The following is a 16,116-nucleotide window of genomic DNA, read 5'->3' as shown; positions in this document are numbered from 1 at the left end:
AATATATATGTATATATGCATAAAAATTCTTTCTAGATCATACATATGAAGAATACACACACATATTCACACAAAATGTATACGGTCATGTGCTGCATACAACATTAATTTCAATCAGCGAGGAATCTCATATAAGAGGGCCCCATAGAGATAATGAAATGCCTGGTGATGTTGTAACTGTTGTAACATCTTACCTCATGTGTTACTCACGGGACTGTGGTAATCTGGTATAAAAACCCTACTGTGCTGCCAGTTGTATAAAACTATACACAGATGTGCAATTATGTACAGTATATAATGCTTGATAATGATAATCAATGACTATGGTTACGTGTGGGGAACTGCCCTGCCTGGTTCAGAAGCGTAACTCCCCATGGCTGAGTGAGCAACCTTTGGACCATAAGCCACTAAGGAGATGAAGCTAGACGAAGCTAAGCAAGCTTTGTCTCCTCGTGGGCTCATGATCCGAAGGTCAACTCACTCAGCCAAGCAGGGGTTACAGCTTCTGAACCAGCAGGGTGGTTCCCAAATTACTCATTATGTATTTACTGTATTTACTATACCATACTTTTATCATTATTTTTAGAGGGTACTCTGCCTACTTAGAAAGCTGTGAAACAGTATGCTGGTTTATGCCAGCAGGAGCCTCAACACCTAGTGTTTCTGTCTCTCTTGATTGCATAATTTTCTTGTTCTCTGTGACTTGATCGTGTCATGGTGTTTTATACAGTGACATGCGTAGAGGCTTATAGCCTAGGAGCACCAGGCTACAGGAAACAGCCCAGGTGTGCAGCAGGGTATACCATCTAGGTTTGCATAAGTGCACTGTGATGTTTGCACAATGGCAAAATCACCTAACGGCACATTCTCAGAACTGCCTCACTGTTAGGCAGCATGTAACTATACATACCATTGTGTGACTATGTTTAGACATGTGTGAACACTCTAAATGTTCAATTTTATATAAATGTATGTAAATGTTCAATTTATGTAAAATGATACATCATTTTTTACAAAGATACCACAAAAAATTTTTTATTTTTTTTCTGACATTTTTTATTGAAGGGACTGCGGGAAGGTGGAGAAAGAGAAACTTTTGTTTTTCATTTTTGGTACCATATACATTTTTTTACAATGTACATGGAATATATTATCATTATTTTAAGGTTTCTAGTGTTATCTGGGTAGTGGAATTAATGCTATTGAAATTTTCCTTTTATTTTCCAGATTAAAAAAAAACCCACATAGACTAAAATGTTACATAAAATGTTTACGCCAGACTGGTCATGCAAAGGTATATAAGAGTTTCTGTCCGAATGAGTGCCTATGCAGGTGGGTGGTACATGTATTCAAACAGAACATTATAAAATATTGTTAATGATAGAAATAAGTTTGGGGTGGTGATGGGAGCACCAAGGCTCTATCTAGCCCAGTGATTTTCAACCGTGGGCTGAAAGAACTTTTAAAACATGAAAAAACTGACTATTTAGTCACGGGCACTGACCTATTGCCCTTATATTGTCAAATAAAAAAATGACAACAGAACAATAGCCATCCAGTGCAAATGAATCAAAACTATATCTGTTTTTCTTTGTCAGGTCAGCAAAAATAAATGTATTTTTTGGTGTGCTACAGAATTTAGTAATTAGTTTCTGTTGCCACGAGATGAGAGAGGATGAAAATCACTGCAGTGGTCTGTGAAAAGTCCCAATTATGCACAGACAGATCAGGCATTCCTGTCTTGGCCAGAGGAGGATGTGCAATCTGGAGAGGGAGGGACATGTTGTCATGTGACTGGACTGTGAGGTTTGCTTTCTTATCTACAAAGTAATGACTACACCGCCTGGAAGGTTGCAAAATGAAATTGTATCTATAAAAAGACTGGCAAGTGGCATTCAAATCTGAGTGCTTTCTCCTTCCTCTGAGTCATACCAGAAGCTAGGAAATTGCACCAGGTGAGTTTTCTTTTTTTCTAGGTTAGAACCCAGGAAAAACCCAGAGGTAAAAGACATGCCCAGCACGACTGGTTGGTTAGAGGCATAGGCAGGGCAGCCACACCGATGTAACATCATGATGGGTGGATGCTCCTTGGGGGAACATACATGCATGGTACCATTCACCCTCTCAGTCTCCCATGTGTTGTGATGGGGCAGCAGAGGTGGTAGGGAGAGCATGGGTCACGGAGACCCAAAGCACAGGCATAGTATACTTCTTGGAAAAGGCCAGGCCCAGGTCTGCAATGAGCAGTCTACCTCTGGGACTCTGGAACCTTGGCTTTACCTGTCTCTTCTGCCCCTCCCCCTCTCCTCAGCATAGAGGGTGAGCAGAGGCTTCTGATGTTCAGTTCTGGAGAAGCTACTGATGTATATTATCGTTATCACATGTGCATAAAACCAAGTATGTTTCACTGTTTATGTGTTTAATGAGTTAAATTTTTACTGAGAGTCCTTAGATGCCCAGTGTGCAGTAGAGATGAAGGTAAAAAGTCCATTTATCCATTTGTAGCACTTATTCACACAGAAGAAAAGAGATGGGGTCTTCAACAACCAAGACATCTTTTTTTAAAGACTAGCTTTTCTTTTTTTTAAGATTTTATTTATTTATTTTTAGAGAGGGGGAGGGAGATAGAGAGAGAAAGAAACATCAATGTGTGGTTGCTGGGGTTATGGCCTGCAACCCGGGAAGTACCTCTGGGAATCGAACCTGGGACCCTTTGGTTCCCAGCCCGCACTCAATCCACTGAGCGATGCCAGCCAGGGCTCAAGACCTCTTAAGAACTCTTAAATTCTTAAAAAATTCTGAGGGTAGGAACTAATGAAATAATTAGCGATGCACTCTGAAGGCAGCCCCAGGCAAAATGCACCTAGGAGCACCTTGGGCATCTGATCAAGCTAAGTTGACAAAAAGGCCTCTTCAAACACTTCTTCTTAATGAGCTAAATTACATATTACCCTGCAGAGAGAGTTTCAAATGATGCTAGTTAAATGTTGTGCGTTAGGATTACTCTGTGGAAAACACTAAGGTTCAATTTCAGATGTGCCCATTATTAAACCAAAAGACTGTTCTTTTATTAAAAAGTGGTGAAGATTATGTATATTTGCTCTCTATAGTTTTTTAAACCTAAAGAAAGTTCATCCCTTGGACTGGAACTGCCACAGGCCTTTATCAACAGAATGCTCAGGGTATGAGTCAATTCCCACAGGGCTTCTACAGGTACTGACTATAAATGACATTCACAAGTCAAGAACAGTTTGAGCATTGTGCTTATTTAGAGCTTCCCAGGGTTCCCTGGTTCAAGAGATCTTCAATCCTTGGAGCCCAGATTATTCCTGAACCAGCAATGCACATCTTTTGTGATGCATGTCCCTTCGTTTTAGACAGAAATTGCCTTAAACAGGAGGTCAACTTCTCAATGTACTTCAAGAGGCAGCACTATATGCACAATAAATCAGGAATATATCATCAATAACAGTACTTCTACTTTCTGAGCACTCTTATGTGCAAGGTACTTCTGTGATTACTATGCATGCATTAGCTCATTGCATCCTCTTAACACTTTGAGTGTAAGTGCTATTATTATTCTCATAATAAGTCTCATTGCAAATAACAAAATGAAGACTTAAAACAACTGCCCCATACTACTAACACAAGTAATAGCATATTAGCTATCTCTTGTTCCATAACATCTCCCAGTTTAGAGCTTAAAAAAAAAATAGACATTTATCATCTCACACGATATCCTAGTCAGGAATTCATAGGTAGTTTATGGTACTTCTGGCTCAGGATGTCTCATGAGGTCAGGTCAAGATGTCAGTTGAGGTGAAGTCACTGAAAGGCTTCACTGAGGCTAAAGGGTCTGCTTCCAGATGACTCGTTCAAATGGCTGGCAAGCTGATGCTGGCTTTTGGAAGGAGGCCTCAGTTTTTCATGAATAGGGCCTCTGCAGGGGACACTCTAATGCTTTGGCAACACTGCAGCTGTCTTTCTCTCAGAGTGAGTAATCCAAGAGACAAGGTGGAAAACCCAACGTCTTTATATTCCAGTTCCAGAAGTCACACACTGGTACTTCCACCATGTTCTGTTGGATGCAATAAGCTTACTGTGATTCAGTAGAGGAAACTCCTAAATGAGGGCATACTACAAGGAAATCTCTGGAGGACATCTCAGAGACCAATAGGAATTTTAATATAAGCCGGGTCTACTCTTAGCAAAGTTGTACGACGAACTGCCCTGTGATATTGCCTCCTTGTATAAATTCTTCCTGAAGTGTTCAAGATATCTGTATAGCCCTGAAAGGGTAAACAATGATAAAATAGAAATGCAATGTACTGAGTACCTACTATGTCTCGAGCTTTGCTAAGCTATTTGCATCATTTTCCTCCATCGACCAAGTTCTCTGATTTGCCCAAAGTCTCAAAAGTGAAGTCAAAATTGTCTTTATGAATGTGAGTTCTGTGAGATGAATGATAAGTATGAATGGAGGCTACCTATATTGAGGGGAGGAAGATGAAGAGATATGTAAGTTAAATCTCTGGTGTCTCGGAGAATAAGTAACACAATGAAAAATAACTAAAGAGAGAGAGTGTGACCCTGTGGGACAGAGCTGTGGATGGCAATATAATCGATTCTGATGGAATGATGCCTAATGTACAGCCCAAGTGACAGGTAGGGCCACTGCTTTAAACAGGAGAAAGGCATAATAGGGATCATCTTGAAGATGTAGTGCAGGGAGTGGTTATAAGAGCAGAAGTGCCATGGGTGGGCTGGAGGGGTAGGGGTCTGCAGAACGGCCAGAGATTTGAGGAGCCATCTCTTCATCTGGTTTATCCCAGGATATGGGGTCCTATAAGGATGTTTATCCCTTTAATAATAAGGGGGAAAATAGACATTTACATGGAACACAAATATGCAACCAGCAAAGTAAAGAGAAACAGAGTACTAAATCTTCTACCTGAAATGTTTACCTTCCACTTTTGCCCATTCACATGAAAGAAGGAGAGAAAGAAGCCAATGGGATTGAGAGAAGGCTGGCAGGGAATGGCCCCAGAGGGTAAGACTGTAAGACTCTTGGGACAGTGAAAACTAGAAGGTGGGCATGGCCTCTCCCCTCTTTCTCTCATTCTGTGCTGGCTTTCCTCCAAGAAGGAAACATCAAGACTCTTGCAACTTGATTTACTCCTTTCAGAAACCTCCAACACAGAAGCGTGTGCAAAATAGGAAATTTGGTCTTGTCTTTTACCCATTTCCTCTCATTCCTCTCTCTGCAGGGAAATAATTGTGTGGAGGTTGTTGCTGCTGGTGCTATGGTAACAGAATAATTGACATACAGTCTAAAAGTCATAAACTTAATGAAACTATAGTTTTTATTGCACTTCCCCCTCATCTCTGATTAAATTGGATCTGCATAGTGCAAACATACTAAATTTCCACATTTGTCAGTTTCTCTCCCTGCCAATGGGAAGAAAGCTCTGTTGTGAGGGAACTCTGCCAGTGGGCTGGGAACATGGGCCTCTGGATTTTACTGCAGAAATGGTTTTTAACAATTGGTGCTGGCCCACAAAGCAAAGCAAACTTTTCAGAAATGGTTGAATTCTGACTTCTTGAATATACAGCCGCTTCCCTCTGTCAGGAAGAGACTTTGTGGAGGTTTGGAAGGGTAACAGAGGAGGAAAGAAATGTCAACAAGGGACAATGCAGCAAGGATACATCAAGATTTAAGAGCTAGTTTCAGAGCCCTGTTCTGGTCTACACATGTGCGAGATCTAGAGCCAAGGAGAGGAATGAGTTGGAGCACCTGGTTACTTCCTTCAAAAAACCAACAAGAATGAGGACTGGGGATGAATCTGGACTGGCCAGACAGTAACCTGCTGTATGACTGTGTTTCAAGCACTGTGCTAGGTTTCCAGGAATTTGAGGATCAATGCTACCAATACTTCAACAATAAGAGCCTTCACACAACTGGGGATGCTGTGCAAACAAGGTAGTTACCTCTCATCACAAATGAGAGGTAATGTGATGAGAAGACAAAGTGCTATGAACGTGTCGAGGAAGGAGCAGTTACTTCAAGCAGGAGTGCTCAAGAAGGTTTCATGGAGGTGTTGCCTTTGACCTCATACACACCAGAGGTCCAGCAAATGCTTTACTTCAAGGAGACTTCATTCTCTTGAATTTCAATTTACCTTTATTTCAGAGAAAAATAGAGCAAAACAGAGAGGAAGACATAATAAGGCAGTGCTTCCCAACTGGGGATGATTTTGCTTCCTACCTTCCTCCCAAAGACCTTGGGATATTTTTAAATCGTCACAACTAGGGGAGGTACTACTGGCCTCTAGTGGGTAAGGCCAGGGATGCTGTTCAACATCCTACAGTGCACACAACAGTCCCCTGCAACAAAGAATTGTCCCACCCAGAATTTCAATAGCAATGAAGTAGGGAAACCTTGGTATAATGAAAGAAGCAGTGCTATTAACAAGCTACTGATGCCCTTGAAGACCAGGAGGCAGGGAGCTCAGGATATTCTTCAGCTAAGTCCCTGTCACTGCAGGACAGATGAAGGATGGTCAGGTCAGGGTCATGCCAGATGAGAGAGACCAACTCTCTGCAGCCAAGGCTGGAACAAGGAGAAGCCTGGATACTCCCAGCTGAGGTGGGGAGCTGGAAAGGACTCACAGTTAGTCCTGCTGACTTTACTTGCCTGTGCTCATGTGCCAGGGACACTGGGATTCCCTTCCCTCCCAGCCCTTGCATTCACCTTTTCCTCACCCTTCTCTTACCTCTTGGATGACTAATCCTTCTTGGATTACTTTTTTTTCCCCTAGTCTCCGTTTTTCCAAAGATTAAGCAGCAGGTAGATAAGGATGATGTGTTTTAAGTCAGGAGTAAAGAGGTGAGATGGGGAAAGTGTTCAGTTTCAGGGCACCTTGGCTCCATTTTAAGACCTTGCAGCAAAGGAGAGCTGCCATTCAGTTTCTCAAGTGAAAAGGAAAATGAGGAAGAAACAAAAAGACTAAACTTGAAAGTGCTTATAATTCTTGAGCTTAGATCCCTGATTTTAATTTTTAACAAGTATTCAAGATAGTTACCACCCATTAATGGATGAAGAAGTGAGGCCTCAAAGACAATAAAGAAATCTTCAAAAGCAACACAGCCAGCAAATGATTGTCTTGGCATCCTGTTATATAAATGAGCCAATGGTGGCCCTATACCTTAGCTTCTAAGTTGTTTATTTCCTCACTGTAGTGAAACCTATTATTTCAAGAGCCCTGCTGGTGACAAACTCAAATGTTTACACATCTAATTGCTTTAAAAATAGCCCAAACAAGCAGATCTGTAGCCATTTAGAGCTTACTCCATTGCATACCCCAGGAAACCCCACCCCACATCTCCTGGACCAGTAAGGCCCCCACCCCAAGCCATGAAAACCTCAAGCAGCATAGCCCTGAACCCAGGCCCTTCAGAGCTCTCTGACCCATGGATCCCCACTTTGCTGCTAAGTGACAACCCTAGAGGTTAGCCCCTTCTGTGATCTTAGCAGGGAGTTCCCCGCCCTCCTCTTCTGACTCTTAAGTGTCTGACTGTCCATGCTGTAAAGAGGTTCCCTTCTCACGTGGCCCTGCCCAATACATCTTGTCATGTGTTACTGTCCCTTGTGGCTGTACTTTTCCCTTGATGTGCCCCAAATCCCTCAAGGCCCCTACATGCTCCAAGTCAGATTTTCAGGCTCTGAATCCAGTAATGTTTCTCTCTACCTACAGCTTTATCCTTAGTTTTCACCTTCTCAACAAATGCAGGTATACAGAAGACAGAGCATCCAAGCAATATTCCTAGAGGAGGACCAGGGCTTCATCTGAACCCCAATACATTTGGCTCAGTTCACCCAAACCTGGGAGAAGCCAGTGTCCACTTAGAAAAACCAGAAAGTTTTAAAAACTTATTACCATTCATATTATTAATGTTATTGTTGTTATTGCTGTGATATCCACATTCATCTTCTGAAAGGGAGAGAACAAGGAATAGTACCCAAGAGAGTTGATAATGATCATCATACTGTTAATAACTCCCATTTATTGAGCATTTCCTCTGTGCCGGGCACTTACTGTGCTGTCTCACCACAGCTCTGTGAGGTCAAGGTCTATAGAACCATACAGTGGCAATGTCACACCTCTAGTTAGGCCATAGTGTCATCATGTAACTGGTTAAGATTCCCTCTCCTCCCTAGTTTCCCTATGTGTCCTATCAATTGACCACCTTACCTAAATTCCTGATATAGTATAGGGGATAACCCAAAAAATAGTTGAACCTGACTTGGTTTCTGTTCTGGTTCACCAGCTGTCTGGTGGCTGAGCTACTTCTGTCCTTCTTGGAACCAATGCAGCCACTCCTCTGACTGAAAGAGACCCTGCTAGGGAAAGAACCAAGGCCTGTTAGCAGACTGAAACCGAGGCTCAAAAACCCCTGTGGATTTGGAAGTTAGTGGGTATTCAAGGGAGTGCTGGACTGCTGTTATTTTCTAAATTTCAGCTCTAAAATATCTGCTATGTCTTCCCAACAAATTTCTGGCTTCAGGAAATTCAACACATAAAACAGTGGTTATGAATATTGTAGGCCGCATGAACCACTGAGGACCACAGGTCTTGGCATGGTCCCATCACTTTGAAATGACAGAAAGTATCTCCCAAGGCAGTGCTGGTTTGAAGAAAACTTCTCACTCAAGGATGAGCTGTGTCAAAGCCAATTCTAGCAGGACCAGGCAGTTGGTTCTGGGAGCTAAGGAGAGACTGGTGTCTAGGGAGTGGCTGAGGGTTGGTGGAAAGGAGCTTACTATGGGTCCCTGTCTGGTTTCTTCCTTCCTGAATCACCATGATGTTGCCAAGGCACTTGGAAGATAACAAGCTCAGTGAGAATGTTCTGTATCAAATGTCTAGAGAAATGCCAGAAACACAAACTGAGTCCTGTGATGATTATTGTGGTCCATTCTGGCTTGGGGTTTACATGACCAGCCTTCAGCCTTGGGTTTTGACTTCTGCCAAGGTACTATGAATGCAGTTCCTGCCAAAAGATAAATAGCGGACATTATAATAATCCTGTTTAGATGCTTCGTTGAATGTCAGGCTTTTTCTGAGTGCCTTGCATGTATTTTTCACCTTTTAGATCCTCACAACAACTCTATGAAGTAAAGCTCATTATCTCCATTTGACACTTCAGATGTGAGGAAATCAAGGCCTGAGGATGAAACAATCTGCTTACACATCTTGCTGGAGATGCATGGGAACCAGAGCTCATGTTCTTTACATCATGCATCATGCAACTTCAGGTCAGGGCCACATGAAATACTGCCTGGCCGTTTGCAGATATGGACAACTGACAAGAGAGAGACAATATGGAGGATGTGAGCTGATCTGTTTTCTATTTTCTCAAAAAAATTATCACATATAATAAAAGTAATTTGTAAATATTAACCAACCATAACTTTTTTTTAACATATCAGGGGAAATAGAACCCAGGAAAAACTTAAATAGAAAAATGTATCAATGATGTAAGAGCTTCTTTATAACTTTTTAAAAAAAAGATTTTATGTATTTACTTTTTAGAGAGAGGAGAAGAAAGGGAAACATTGATGTGAGAGAGAAACACTCATATCAAGCATGTGCCCTGACTAGGAATCAAACCAGCAGCCTTTCACTTTGCGGAACCACACTGGTCAGTATATTCCTTGCTAAATGTTGGTGAAATGGTTTTTGTTCCTCATCTAATCTTTTTTTCTTACTGTGGTTCTGTAGCTAGCGGGTTTGAATCCTGTCTAGAAGACAGGACACTTTGGGACATTTGAAGCTTTCCAGCTTGAGTGAGTAATTTCATGGATTTGGAAAGCTTTGGGGTCAGATCTTACAGCTAATATTTACTGAACTTACCTTGCCTTACTAGTAAGAATTATTTAGGGTGCTAGTTCAAATACTGATTTCAGGTCTTGCTCTAGGCCTAGTGAATCAGAATCTTCAAGAAGAGGAAAGCCTCACTCCGTGGTCCTTGATCATAATGAGATCCTTATTCAGTTGTCCTGAAATGGGACTGAAGCTCCAGTGTGTCTTTAAGCCCTTGGGTGATAACCACAAGCAGCCAGGGTTGGCCAAGGGCTTAACCTCTCCACACTGATCTGTGGCTATTGAGAGCCTCCTCAGTAATTATCCCCTGAGTAGAAAAATGAAGATTTTATGTATTTACTTTTTAGAGAGAGGAGAAGAAAGGGAAACATTGATGTGAGAGAGAAACACTCATACCAAGCGTGTGCCCTGACTAGAATCAAACCAGCAGCCTTTCACTTTGCGGAACCACACTGGTCAGGATATTCCTTGCTAAATGCTTTGCTCCCAGCATATGTCTGCCATGCTTTTTATTTCCAGAAAGAAGAACCTACAGGCCAGGAAAAAACAGATGCACTTAGTCCTTGCATCAGTAATTGGATACTTATGAGATCAGTACAAGTGTTCCCTCCCTGGGGAGGCAGTTGAAGGCCAAGTGACAGAACAAGAAAGAAGTGAGTGTAGAGGCCATGCAGAAAACTGCAGTGATGTGAAGGAAGATGCAGATGCACCCTGGGAGATCAATTTCAAAGTGGGAGGAGTGAGAACTGTGGACAGGTCACAGGTACCATGAAGCAGAAGTCTGAGCTCAGCCACAGAGCTAGGGTCTCTGTGTGCAGGGAGATAGGGGATGTGACAGGGGAGGTCTAGGATGCTGCAGAGCAGTCTGGCCAGGGGCAAAGAGCTAGTGATGGGTGACTGGGCTCATATACAGGAAATTCAGACCCTTATGTGGGAGAAGAATCAGCAACTTCATTACAGGAAAAGAGGCTGGGTCTGGAGAGTGAAGCAGAAGTAAAGTGGATGGAATTTAAAGAAATTAAATATTGATCAAAGAATCCTTTAATGCCCTTTCTCTAAGGACAGGGTGCATTCTAAAATCTATGGGGTGGAAGAAAGTACTTTCACGGAAGGCCACAAGATAGAGAAGATTCTGCTTGGAGGTTTAGAGATCCCCAAACCACAGACCAAACAGAATTTTCTATTGCCTACCTGTTACTCTCAAGATACTATTCAAAGCCTCCCTGCCAAAGGCTGCTCACTGAACCTTCCTTTCTGTTTAACCTGGAAGGTGTAAAACACAAACAAACAAAATAAAACCTCCTGCTCACACAATACTTCTACTCACCAAGTGTCTATGGCTTTTTCTCACACCAGGCAATTCTCCAAATTAAATTCTCCAAATTCTGAACTGAGTTAAACTCTCCAAATTTAACTCAGTTCAGAAGCTGTCTGTCTGCATTGAACACAGACCCCACAGGTTAGGGGCTCAATCTCAAGAGACTGACCCCACTCCAGACACCAATCACAAATCAAGGTAGTCACCTATACTTCCTACTAGCTATAAAATAGGTTCCTACCATTCCCTTCTAAAGTACATTGTTTGCTAGAGTGGCCCACAGAACTCAAGAAAACAGTTTACTTACTAGATTACTGGTTAATTTCAAAGACTATAAATTAGGTACAGCCAGATGGAAGAGATGCTTAGAGCAAGCTCTGAGAGAAATGCGAAGCTTCCTGCCTTCTCTGGTGTGCCCTTTTCCCAGTGTCCATGCTCTCACCAACCTGGAAGCTCTCTTAAGCCCTTCACTTCACTGAGGATTTTTATAGAGGCTTTATTTTATCAGCATGATTGTTTAAATTATTGGCTATTTGTGATTAAACTCAATCTCTAGCCCCTCTCCTTCCTAGAAGGTCAAGGTGGGGGAGGAACAAGGAGCTGAAAGTTCCCGCCTACTAATCATGTGGTTGGTTCCCCTGGTAACCAGACCCCATCCTAAGGGGCTTCCCAAAAGTTACCTCATTAACCTAAACTTAGTGTGCCTGAAAGGAGCTTGTTATATATAACTAAAGATACCTTTATGGTTCTTATCACTTACACATTTCCAAGGGTTTTAGGAGCTGTGTGCCAGGAATTCTGATGGAGACCAACAATTAATGTATTTCTTAATATAAACCACAAAATCATAGGAGGCCACAAGTGGGCAGGGTTCTCCCAGCTTGCATGCATCCATGAGTGCTCATCTATGTGTTCAAATACCTCACATCCCACACCTTCTATTCTGTTCTCCTGCACCCTGCTTGGTCTGGGTCATAGGTCTGCCTGGGCCAGGTCCATTTGCAGCTGTCCATGAGCAGGCACCAGCTGAGGACAGCACCCTCAAAGCCAGGGTCTTTGTTTCTCCAGGTGCCATTCATGTGGCTCCATTCTGTGACATGAGCACTAGCATCAGGGGATTTACACCCCATGTAAAAGACACCACATAGCCTAGGCTTGTTACTCATCCCAATGACATAAGGAGATGCTTCTTTCATAATAAAAAGCAAAGCCACTTGGGGAGAAATGATCTTCCTGAAGCATATTCAAGAAAACGAGTGAGACAGACAACGCAATCCCCCAAGCCCCAGACACATCCAGTGCCCATCTCTTTGCCTTTTCTTCTGTTTGTTGCATGTGATAATCTGAGTACCTCTGGCCTCCTCCAAGGGCTGGAAGGGCCTGTCTCCAGGAAGCCCCAGCACACTCTGTCAGAGCCATAAGAGGATTCCAGCATGTGTTCAGGCACTAATGAAGTTTCCTTGTGCAGAACTGAGCACAAGTACAGATTGCACGTGGGAGTAGATGTTCTCTCAGTGTCTGCTAAAGGTTGTTTCTGAGTTAATAATTCCAAGAGAGGAAAATGAATGGGGATTGCCTGAACCACAATGGAACTGAAACAGATTAGTTAACCAGGAATCATGGGACTCTGCGGGAAGTGTTTTCTTTTGCTCTTTTTATCCCTAAGATCTATGGGTAGCTTAGTGGACCAGTCAACTACTCTTTGCTGGCAGCCTTTTCCCACCATTGCACCCCCTCTTATCCTCCTGGATGGTCTCCACTATGGCCACAGTTCCTGAGCTCTGGAAACAATTTCATGTGGCCCCTGTTGCCAAGGTAGCAGTGACTTCCCATTGTGACTAGTCTTGGTTTCCCAGCTTTCCTATCCCCTGTGTAACCAATTCCCTGAATTATCTCTGCCTGTTATAAAGACCTCTAGCTCTTCCTCTTTCTTAGTTGATAAAGTTCTTAAATAATAGCTAACACTTTTGGAGCATTAGTAAATGCTTTTGATTATTAATTCAGTTAATCCACATAACTTTTTTCATTGAATACTACCATTATCCCCATTTTCCAAATGTGTAGACTAAGTAATAGAGAGGTCACAGTATATTAGTGATGGAGCTGGCATTTAAGATGGGTTCCAAAGTCCATGCTTTGAACCAAAACTAAAAATGCAACAAACAAAACACACACACATACAAATAAACAAAAATATCTTGATGTACATACAGTATTTGTGAAGTGGGAGCTTATTAGGTAAACAGTTCTCAAAAAGCAGCTCCTAGACCAACAACATTGGTATCACCAGAAACCTTGTTAAAAATGTAAACCCAAGGCTCCACCCTCACCTATGGGATCAGAAGTGGGAGGGAGAAGGGGGAAACATTGTCTTTTTACACGGCCTCCCAGGGATTCAGATGCTTCCTGAAGTTTAGGGGTCACTGCTTTATGGCATGATTCCATTCTTAGACATTGAGGTCCTAGAATAGTTTCTTGAGCCACTGTGATTCTCTCTCCAGAAACCAAGTAGTAGCTTATTTGCCTCCTTCTCACCTCTCCATCACCCCTCTTCTACTTGGTAGGGCTCCTTCAAGTGTCTGAGCATATCCTTTCATCTTGGAGAAAATGCCGTGGTGAGCAGAAAAATGACCCCTCGAAGATGTCCCATCCTAATCTTGGAGATCTGTGAATATGTTATGTTACCTTCCCAGGGGTGATTAAGGTTGCTAATTGGATGATCTTAAAATACCATCTGTGACAACATGGATGGACCTTGAGAATATCATGCTAAGAAAAATAAGTCAGTCAGAAGAAGCTAAGGACCATATGATTTCACTTGCATGTGGGATATAAAACTAAAACTCATAGATACAGACAACAGCATGGTGGTTAGCAGAGAGAAGGGGGTGGATGGTAGTAAAGGGCCAAAGAGGGTCAAATATATGATGATAAAAGATAATTTGACTTTGGGTGGTGGACTCACAATATAATATACAGATCATGTATCATAGAAATATACACTTGAAAGCCTTATAACCTTATTAACCAGTCTCACCCCAATTAATTTAATAAAAAATAAAGGTATGAAAAGAAAGCAGTATTCTGGATTTTCCTGATGGGTCCAAATGCAATATGAGGGAGGTTCGTATGAGGGGAAGATGTGAGGAAGATGAACCAGAAGTAGAATATGGCTGGTTTTGAAGATGAAGGAGGGGGCCACAAGCCAAGAAATTCAAGCATCTTCTAGAAGCTGGAAAAGACAAGAATACTGGTTCTCTCCTAGAGTCTCTAGAAGGAACACAGTCCTGACAAACCCTTGATTTTAGTCCAGGAAGTCCATTTTAAACTACTGACCCTCCAGAACTGTAAGATAACAAGTTTGTATTGTTTGAAGTCACTGAGCTCATGGTAACTTGTTATAGCAGCCACTGTAAACTAATCCACACCCCCATAAAAGACATTCCAGGGAATATTTGACACTCACAGCTGTAGTCCTAATCTGCCTTTTCAACTCATTTTTTGCATCTCTTCTTCTCTCAGTCTTATCCTAGTTTTTAATACTTCCAAATAAGAGTCAGTTTTCCACCTCTCCTCTCAGCCTAAATGCTGTCATCATGTCATCTGAAACTTCTACACTATGACTAGTTATCTCCACTCTAACTTCAGTCTCCTCTTGGAACATTCCTTACCCGATGCTGGACACTATCTGAAAGCCCTGGTGTCTCTGAAAGCCAAGCTTTCAGAGCCTGAGAAGCCAAGCCAAGCAGAGCCTGAGTTTTCTTTCACAACCTAAAGCCCCAAGGTAAGGAAGCAGTGTCCAAATCCTCCTAATTCACCATTGCCACCTCCAGGCTATCTACTCCCCTCCCTCCTGCAGAATCTTTTTCTTATTTAAAGTTCATGCTACTTAGCTCTATCACTCTCTCACCCTTCTCCTTCCTGCCATCTATTAGCCTGCCCATCATTTATTGAAGATGTTAAGTCTTACACTTTTTATATCTACCATCTTCCCCGTCAAACATTCTTAATAATAGAAACATCTATGACAATGACTCAGACAGTACCCTGCCCTCTCAGTTCCTTGATTCATCACCCTCGAAACTCTCTATCACCAACTCTGTTCCACGCTAATGCCTGTTCCTTGTCACCCCAGTAACAAAACCCCTCTTAAAATTAACTTTAAGAGTTTGACTCTATGACCACTATTTCTAGGTCTTTTACTCCAGTATCCCTGTAATGCTACAACCCTTTGATTTCATTGTGACTTCCAAACTTCATCCTCACTTTTCTAATTGCTCAGCTACATTCCATGGCTCATTAGTTTAATCACTTCTTTGCAAATGTTCTCAGTCCCTTGATGCCCTGCCCCCTGCCCCCAACTCAGTGCCTTGCCTACCTGGTAAACTCCAGCCCTGGCTGAACCCATCTATCTGCCTTTTCCATGCTGTCCCATGAGCACATGAACTTTGGGTAAAAAATCACAGACTTAAAGATCACAGCTGTTACCTGCCTGATGCATCTGTTTCCCTTCATTACTGAATTCCCTCCTCCCTACCCTGAAGTGGCTATGTCATAGTTTCCTTTTGTTCTAACTTCCCCCACTTATCTTTCCCCCACACTCAGTTGCTGATGTCCCCTCATGGTTACTGAAAAATAAATGTAAGCCAGCAGATGGAAATGCTCCTCCACTTCCCATCAGGAAACCTATAAGCCTTTATTTATTTTCTCCATCTTCTCCTTTTCCCTCCTTGTGTAATGAAGAGAGCACTCTGCCACTAGCCCAAATGAAAATCCTTCCACTGCTGTCCCCAGTGCCATTCCCTTCTGCTTATTCAAACAACTTGCTGCTTTGGTTTTCCTTTCTCTCTCCCATATCATAGAACTTTCTAGAGGGATATCCATAGCTTCAAATGCTTCTATTAAGAATGAAGAAAG

The sequence above is a fragment of the Phyllostomus discolor genome, chromosome 8 (assembly GCF_004126475.2).
Source record: "Phyllostomus discolor isolate MPI-MPIP mPhyDis1 chromosome 8, mPhyDis1.pri.v3, whole genome shotgun sequence".
Classification (NCBI taxonomy): domain Eukaryota; kingdom Metazoa; phylum Chordata; class Mammalia; order Chiroptera; family Phyllostomidae; genus Phyllostomus; species Phyllostomus discolor.
The sequence above is the reverse complement of the archived record's forward strand: the minus strand, read 5'-3'. Positions refer to the sequence as shown.